This window comes from Nycticebus coucang, chromosome X (genome assembly GCF_027406575.1).
Source record: "Nycticebus coucang isolate mNycCou1 chromosome X, mNycCou1.pri, whole genome shotgun sequence".
NCBI classification, from domain to species: domain Eukaryota; kingdom Metazoa; phylum Chordata; class Mammalia; order Primates; family Lorisidae; genus Nycticebus; species Nycticebus coucang.
In genome coordinates this window covers 38247738-38256590 of record NC_069804.1, presented here as the reverse complement: position 1 = coordinate 38256590, position 8853 = coordinate 38247738, and the positions used below count along the sequence as shown (strand labels likewise).

The following is an 8853-nucleotide window of genomic DNA, read 5'->3' as shown; positions in this document are numbered from 1 at the left end:
TTGGTTGAATCCACACATACAGAACTTGAAAGAGCAAAATATACAATAAAAATGAATTGCTTGATGTATGTCAAGCATGGAAGTAAAAGACAGGGAGGGAAGGGCAATATACTAAATGCTTTACTTTCTTTGTGTCTGTGATATTTTTGCTATTTGTCTCATTTGTCAGCAAGAGAAGTTACTTAAGATAATGGCTAGCTTTTTTTAATGTAATTTTCATGAGCAATTCAAGCATAACTGTTAAGAACAGGTGATTTAAATAACTGTAAGTGGGATGGGAGTTTATAAATAAACTTTTCAATAGTGATTATGTTTTATAACCTATGTTTACTTAAAAATAGTTTCAAAAATTTGTTGTTAACTTGAAACCTTAAAGTTATGATAAGTTAAATTATGGGCTGGATATTCATTACATGTCTTAATAATTTTTTCTTTGTTTTTTTTTTTTTTGTCGTTGTTGTTTGGAATTCATTGAGGAGACAAAGGACCAGGTTATATTGATTGCATTTGTTAGAGAAAGTCCCTCTTATAATTGTGTCCCGCCCCCAAAAGATGTGTCACACACCATGACCCCCCACCATCCTCCCTCCTTCCCTTTCTCTGCTCTCCACTTCCCCCACCCCTCACCATGTACTAGGTCATTGTGAATAATTTTGGAGTAAAATAAAAGCTGAAACATTAATTGTTGGATATAATTTTAAATTTATTGATTTTTGGTTTCATATTGCAGAGGAACTAAAGGTATTTGTGTCTGTTAATAACATGAAAAATTTCAGTATGAGGAGGCATATATTTCTAGCAATTATGAGATGGTGTTCATCTACAGAATGCTGGTATGCGACATACAATTTACAGTTGCTTGTGTCCTCTGTTTGACTAGAAATTGAGCTTATTATAGGTTAAAAATGCTAGTTGCATGGAATTGAAACTACTAGAAGGGACATAACTCTGTACACAAAGTATGCAAGGAAAGTAAGATGTATTTTTTTGTAAGCCAAGGTTTAAGGCCTGAGAATGTGTGTTTTTTAAGGGAAAAATGGAGAAATTAATCCTGTATCAAAGTAGAATGAGAGCTTGTTCCAGAATGAGTAACAGAAAAATGTATCATGAAAAAATGCTGATGGATTTTTTTTTTTTAAAGTTATAAGAAGTTCATGGAAAAGGAATCTTATTTTGTATGGTCAAGGACGGCTAAGATTGAATGAGTTTATTTATGAGGTTTTATTAAAATTAGCTTTAGTATTAATAGTAGACTTATGCAAAATGAGAATATTATCATCTCCTTTATTTATTTTTTTTCCTTTATTTTTTTTAAAGAAGAAATTTATTTTGTGCTAGCATTAAACAAATTAACTGTTAACATCACCAAAAGATAAATACCATTTTCCACAATTTAAAGAACAAAGCACAGAGGCTGTAAGGAATGATAACCAAAATATTGATGACATTTACTGTCAACAGAAGTATTTATTCATTCATTATTATTATTATTTTTTGAGGCAGAGTCTCACTATGCCACGCTGGGTAGAGTGCTGTGGCATCATAGCTCACAGCAACCTCAAACTCTTGGGCTTAAGCAATTCTCTTACTTCAGCCTCCCAAGTAGCTGGGACTACAGGCGCCTGGCACAACTTTTTTGTTGTTGTTGCAGTTGTCATTATTGTTTAGCGGGCCTGGGCTGGGCTCAAACCCACCAGCCTCAGTTTAGGTGTCTGGCACCCTACTCACTGAGCTAGGGGCACCGAAACCAAAAGAAGTATTTGATACTTGGCTCTGCGCCTGTGGCGCAAGCGGCTAAGGCGCCAGCCACATACACCTGAGCTGGCGGGTTTGAATCCAGCCCAGGCCCACAAAGCAACACTGATGGCTGCAACCAAAAAATAGTTGGGTGTTGTGGCAGGTGCCTGTAGTCCCAGCTGCTTGGGAGGTGGAGGCAGGAGAATCGCTTGAGCCCAAGAGTTTGAGGTTGCTGTGAGCTGTGATGCCACAGAACTCTACCCAGGGCGAGAGCTTGAGGCTCTGTCTCAAAAAAAAAGGAAGTATTTGATACTTTTAGTAATGGTCGGTAAAATGAAAAGACTTGGCTTATGACATATATATGTGGTTCTGTTTAGAATGCTTGGCTTCTAATCGAAGCTGTCTAGCTCTCTCTTTGGCAACTTGTTGCTCTGCAATGTTTTCTATTAGTTTCCTTCCTACCCATTGTTTAAAGGCCCTTTTACAGCCTTCTGTTCCTTTAAGAAAAAATAAGCATTCATCCTGCTTTCTGTTCTTTTGTCTTTTTCTCTTTCATCTGTTCTTCATGCTTTTTTTTTAAAAGCCAGAATCGAAAAGCTTGTTGTGGATCTCTTTTCCTGTCTACTGCTATCTGAAATTTGCTTTGCTCACTGAATTCTCTTCATTTCAAGGACCTGCTCTGGTTTTTTTTGCAACCATGCTTTAAATATCATACCATTCCTTCTTTTTTTTTCTCTTTCTCTTCTCCTATTTTCTGTTGCTCTTCCTCTCTTTTTAGTTTTTCTCTCTTTTGTTCTAGTTTTTTTTCTTTTATTTTCTTTTGCTTCTTCTTCTTCTTTTTTTTTTTTTGCAGTTCTTTCTGTCTAGGAGAAAGACACTGTGTTGACACTATAGTTGCAGAATATGTCCTGTAATTAGATTTCTCATTCCTTTTACTTTGATCTGTGTTGGAAGCAGAGCTTGGGCGAGTTTGGGGGTTGGGTGGTGGCCGAGGAATAGAAGCCTGTGGCTCTCCTATTGATGAGTGAGTGACAGCATTAATCTTTGCTGCAGAATCTTCTTTCTTGACACCGTTGGCAGATGAGCTGGAAAATATGGGTGACAACTGTTCATTTTCTGTACTATTAGCATTATTAATGGGGGAAAATTCCTGACTCTCAATGTCTTGTATATTCAGAAGTTCAAACTTTCCATCTCTCTCTACCAGTATCTTCCTATTCTTATTTTCTTCACAGCTTCCATCTGTAAGTGACATGAGCACATTTTTCTTGTCCAAATTGACTAGAAATACATAACTGTGACAGTTTTCCAGACATATTACTTTCATTTTCAAAGTAATTTTTATAAGTGTCAATGTCTTCTAGTGGAGGAACTTCCAGATCAACTAATTTGTCCTTGAACTTAAGCTTTTGCTCTCTTTTTTTTTTTTTTGAGACAGAGACTCAAGCTGTCACCCTGGGTAGAGTACCGTGGTGTCGTAGCTCACAGCAACCTCCAACTTGGGCTCAAGTGATCCTCTTGCCTCAAGTTTTCTATTTTTAGTAGAGACGGGGTCTTGCTTTTGCTCAGGCTGGTCTCAAGCTTGTGAGCTCAAGCAATCCACCTGCCTTAGCCTCCCAGAGGGCTAGGATGACAGGCGTGAGCCACCGGGCCTGGCCTGTCGCTCCTTTCTATCAGTCACAGGTTCTTGATTCTGCAGAAGTCTGTTAGCTTGTATAATTTTCTCCCTAATATATCTCCTTTCTTCCTTATCCTCTTCCTCCTCCAGGTCTTTCTGATTTTCTAGTTTGGATTCCTGGGAAGAGTTTTCGCTATCTTAATCTGAAACAAGATTCAAAGGGTGAAGACATGGTACAGAAATGAAGTCATTTCTTTTTGATGAAGCCTCATCCTTCAAGATTTGTCAGGATCAGAAAGCTGTTTGATGTATTCTACTTCTATTTCATTCTCTTTTAACTCTTGGTTAATATGCTGTTTCTTCTCAAAGCCATCTCTACTATGTTGGCATCACTTTTTTCTTTTTCATCAATTAGCCATTCCAGGTCCTTTTCAAAGTCATCTTCATATTCTCCACTTTCTTTTGAATGAGTATCTTTATTTTCGTTCATTTTTCATTTGTGAAAGAATAATCCAAGTCCCTTAAACCTTTTTCAGATACGTCACAGGATATTCAACCCCTCCAGTTCTTTGTAATCTTCATCCCCAGGGTATTGTCCATATCGTACACAGTCAACATGCTGTGCAAGGTGCAGTGGGTGGATTCCCAAAGATGGTCAGGAGTGGTCTTTCTCCTCCTATTTCTAAGCTCTGGCCTGATCATCTCCTTTAAAACAACAAAGTTTTGTGGCTCATTTCTTCTTTATAAGAAATTTTAAGGGTGGTGCCTGTGGCTCAGTGTGCAAGGGTGGCCCCGGCCAAACTGCAACCAAAAAATAGCCGGGTGTTGTGGCGGACGCCTGTAGTTCCAGCTACTCGGGAGGCTGAGGCAAGAGAATCGCCTAAACCCAGGAGTTGGAGGTTGCTGTGAGCTGTGTGATGCCACAGCACTCTACCAAGGGCGATAAAGTGAGATTTTGTCTCTACAAAAAAGAAAAAAAAGGAAAAAAGAAAGAAATTTTAAAATGTTTTTTTTGTTACCTTTTCAGTAACCTGCCTATGAGACAAAGACTTTTTTCCCTCTCAGAATTATTTCCTCTGCTTTATGTTGACTTTTATAATTTTCTTTGTTATTTAAATGAATCTATTATTGTTTTACAGTAATCTGAGATCCTATGTATTTAACTGTTTCAAACCTTTTCACATTTTTGATATCTCACATATATGATTCTCTTACATGATTGCCTTTTTTAAGTAAGTAAGGAATGTCATTTCTGGGATTCCTGGAATCTCAGCGTATTTTGGAGAATAGGGAAATTCACCCAAATATATAGGTATTGCAGGCAAAGTCTGATGGTGAGTTGTTGGCTTGGCTTTTTAATCTTGAAGGGCTTTTAAAATTTCAATCTGAGATTCCTTAATAAATGTATCAGCAAAGCAAACTTGAAAACAGGCTATGTGATGAATCACTATTCTTGTTGCACTTATGTAAATGAGGTCAATATTAATAAAAATAGACTTTTTGCCAAAATTAATCTTACTTTGATTAACTTTAATAGAAATGGGTGACTATGTGGAGAAAAAATTTTTTTTATGTAATCCTATAGCCCATCCTCATGGTACACTATAGGTTTTCATAAAACAAAACTCTAGACTCATTCATGCTTTGACATGAAGGAAAATGAAAACACAGCATATAATCACATTTATGGGATACAGCTGATGTCATGTTTAGAGAGAAATTTATAGGCCTAAGTGCCTATACAAAATTAGAAGCAATATCTCAAACCAATACTATAACTTTTCACCTTATCCTTAGAAAAAAATGTAAGGGAAACCCAAGTAAAAAGAAGGAAGGAAATGATAAAGATTAGGGGAGAAATTAATGAAAATGAAAACCAACAGACAAAATCTACAACACCAAAAGTTGGTTCTTTGAAAAGATCAACAAAATTGATAACATTTAGCTACTTTAACCAAGCAAAAAGGAGAGATAAGACAAATTACTAAAATGTGGAATAAGGCGGCGCCCGAGGCTCAGTGGGTAGGGTGCCAGCCACATGCACCAGGGCTTGTGGGTTTGAACCCTGTGGCAGGCACCTGTAGTACCAGCTACTCAGGAGGCTGAGGCAAGAGAATCGCTTGAGCCCAGGAGTTTGAGGTTGCTGTGAGCTGCGACACCACTGCACTCTACCTAGGACAACGAAGTGAGACTCTGTCTCAATTAAAATAAATAAATACATAAATAAATTAATAGAATACAATAAAATGAGGACTAAATAAGAGGAACTTACTACTGAAATTACAAAAATAAAATTGTAAGGAAATGCCATGATCAATTATAAGGCAATGTATTAGATATATTCTGAGAATAAACAAATTACTATAAAGGCATGAACTACTGTAACTGACTCAAAAGAAATGCAAAGTAATTTAGTAGACTAATAACAAGTAAAGCAATAGAATTAATAATAAGACTACCTACAAAAGAATCCCAAGTACAAGTGTCTTCACTGTTGAATCCTACCAAATAATTAAAGAATACTGTAAATTTTTTATTAACTCTTACCAAAAACAGAAGAAGAGGGAATACATTCAAGCTCAATATCACCTTACAAAAAAAACAGAAAAATATATCATAATAAAAGAAAACTACAAGACCAAAGACTCTTATGAATATAGGTGAAAAAATATTCAGCAAAACCCTGGCAAACCACAGCCAGCAACACATAAAAAAGAATATATAGTATTCATCATGATCAAATGGGATTAATATCAGAAATGTACAGTTGGTTTAACATCCAAAAAAACAATTAGTGTAATACACCATATCAATAGAATAAAGTACAAACCCTGCACCATCATGCCACTAAATGCAGAAAATGCATTTGAAATATTCAATGCCCATTTGTCATAAAATCACTCAATAAAGTAGGAAGAGAAGGATACCTCCTCAACTTGACAAAGGCATTTACAAAAATTCCACAATTGATATAGTCAATAGTGAAAAGTTAAAAGCTTTTCCTGTATGATCAAAAACAAGGTAAAGTTGCCCGTTCTAGCCACTTTTATTCAACATAGTACTGGAGGTTTTAGCAGTTAGGAAAGAAAATTAATTAAAAGGTATCTAAATTGAAAAGGAAAAAGTAAAACTTTCTCTATTTTCAAATAACTCTTGGATTAAAATCTTAAGAAACCCAATAAAATGAAATTAAGATTAATAAATGAGTACATGAAGATTGCAGGGTACAAGATGAATATGCAAAAGTCGTATTTTTAAATACTAGTAATGAACAATTGAAAATGAAATGTAGAAAACAACTTCATTTCCAGTAGCATCAAAAACAATAAAATAGGCTGCCATTCTTCTTTTCTTTCTTTGGGATGCCACATCATTCTCTCGCTCCCTTTCTTACTCACCTCTTCCCCCTCTTCTTACTCTCTTCTCTTTCTCTCATCTCTTCCCCCAACTATCTTCCCTTTCTCTAATAGAAAATAAACTTATGGGGTGGTGCCTGTGGCTCAAAGGGGTAGGGCACCGGCCCCATATGTCAGAAGTGATGGGTTCGAACCCAGCCCTGGCAAAAAAAAAAAAAAAACTGGAAAAAAAAGAAGAAACTTATATTTCTTAAGACAGAGTCTCACTTTACCACCCTGGGTAGAGTACCATAGCGTCACAACTCACAGCAACCTCCAACTCCTGGGCTTAGGTGATTCTCTTGCTTCATTCTCCCAAGTAGTGGGGATTACAGGAGCCCACCACAATGACTGGCTATTATTTTTTTTGTTGCAGTTTGGCGCGGGGCCAAGTTCAAACCTGCAACCCTCGGTGTATGGGCCAGCACCCTACCCACTGAGCCACAGGTACCACCTTCCGCCTTGCCCCCCGCTAGAGTGCTGTGAAATCACAGCTCACAGCAACCTCCAACTCCTGGTGATTCTCTTGCCTCAGCCTCCCGAGTAGCTGGGACTACAAGCGCCTGCCACAACGCCCGGCTATATTTTTTTTTTTTTTGCAGTTTGGCCGGGGCCGGGTTCGAATCTGCCACCCTTGGTGTATGGGGCCAGCGCCCTACCCACTGAGCCACAGGCGCCGCCTTATATTTTTATATTCTAAGAAAAAACAATACAAGAGAATTCAACAGCCCATTAAAAGGATCATACACTATGATCAAGGGGGATTTATCTTTGGGATGCAAGGAGAGTTCAACATATGGAAATCAATCTATGTGATATTATACATTAGGTAATTAAAAAAACACGTGATCCTTTCTTTCCTTTCTTTCTTTCTTTTTGTAGAGACAGAGCCTCACTTTATCGCCCTCGGTAGAGTATCATGGCATCACACAGCTCACAGCAACCTCCAACTCCTGGGCTTAGGCAATTCTTTTGCCCCAGCCTCCGGAGTAGCTGGGACTACAGGCACCACCCACAATGCCCGGCTATTTTTTTGTTGCAGTTTGACTGGGGTCGGGTTTGAACCCGCCACTCTCAGTATACGGGGTTGGCACCCTACCCACTGAGCCACAGGCACCGCCCATTTTTTTTTTAAAGCAGAGTCTTACTATGTTGCCCTCCAGTAGAGGGCATTACAGCTCCCAGCATCCTCAAACTCTTGGGCTTAAGCTATCCTCTTGCCTCAGCTTCCCAAGTAGCTTGGACTACAGGCACCCACCACAACGCCCGGCTATTTTTTGTTGTTGTTGTTGTCATTGTTTAGCTGCCCTGGGCCAGGTTCAAACCTGCTACTCTCGGTGCATGTGGCCAGTGCTGTAACCACTGTGCTACAGGCGCCAAGCCACACATATTTATTCCAATAGACATAGAAAAAGCATTTTATAGAATTCAATATCCTTTCATGTTAAAAAATAAACCTCAACCAATCAGATACAGAAGAAATCTACTTCAACACAATAAAGGCCAGATACTACAAGCTTACAGCTAATATACTCAATGATGAAAAGTTGAAAGCTTTACCTCTAAGATCAGGAACAAGGCAGAGATTGTCTCTGCCATACTTTTTCATTTGAACATTCAACCAATAAAATAAGAGCTTTCTTGATATTTCAGAAAGAACAAACTTTGTATCATTCCATAGTGAAAGTTAAGAACAAACGTAGATGAAATTCAAGATAAAATAATGGAGACTTAAAATGATTTATGGGGAAATATTAAACAAAAGAGACCGAATTTGTAAAGCTTGGAAAACTACGTGACCAAGAGATAACTAATTACATGCAAGTGTCTGACAGATGTCAAAAAAAAAGGAGAAATAACACATAGAAGTTAAGAACATAGATAGCTGGGCGTTGTGGTCGGCGCCTGTAGTCCCAGCTGCTCCGGAGGCTGAGGCAAGAGAATCGCTTAAGCCCAGGAGTTGGAGGATGCTGTGAGCTGTGTGACGGCACTCTACCCGAGGGCGGTACAGTGAGACTCTGTCTCTACAAAAAAAAAAAAAAAAAGAAGTTAAGAACATAGAGAAATAACTAACAATGTCATGTTAATAAACAATAAAAAATA

The 8853-nt window shown here is 37.9% G+C and overlaps 1 pseudogene; it reads right to left on the bottom strand.

Moving 5' to 3' along the window:
- Window positions 1-2052: 2052 nt before the first annotated feature.
- On the bottom strand, window positions 2053-3845 carry LOC128578424 (coiled-coil domain-containing protein 181-like; annotated as a pseudogene).
- Window positions 3846-8853: the final 5008 nt, after the last annotated feature.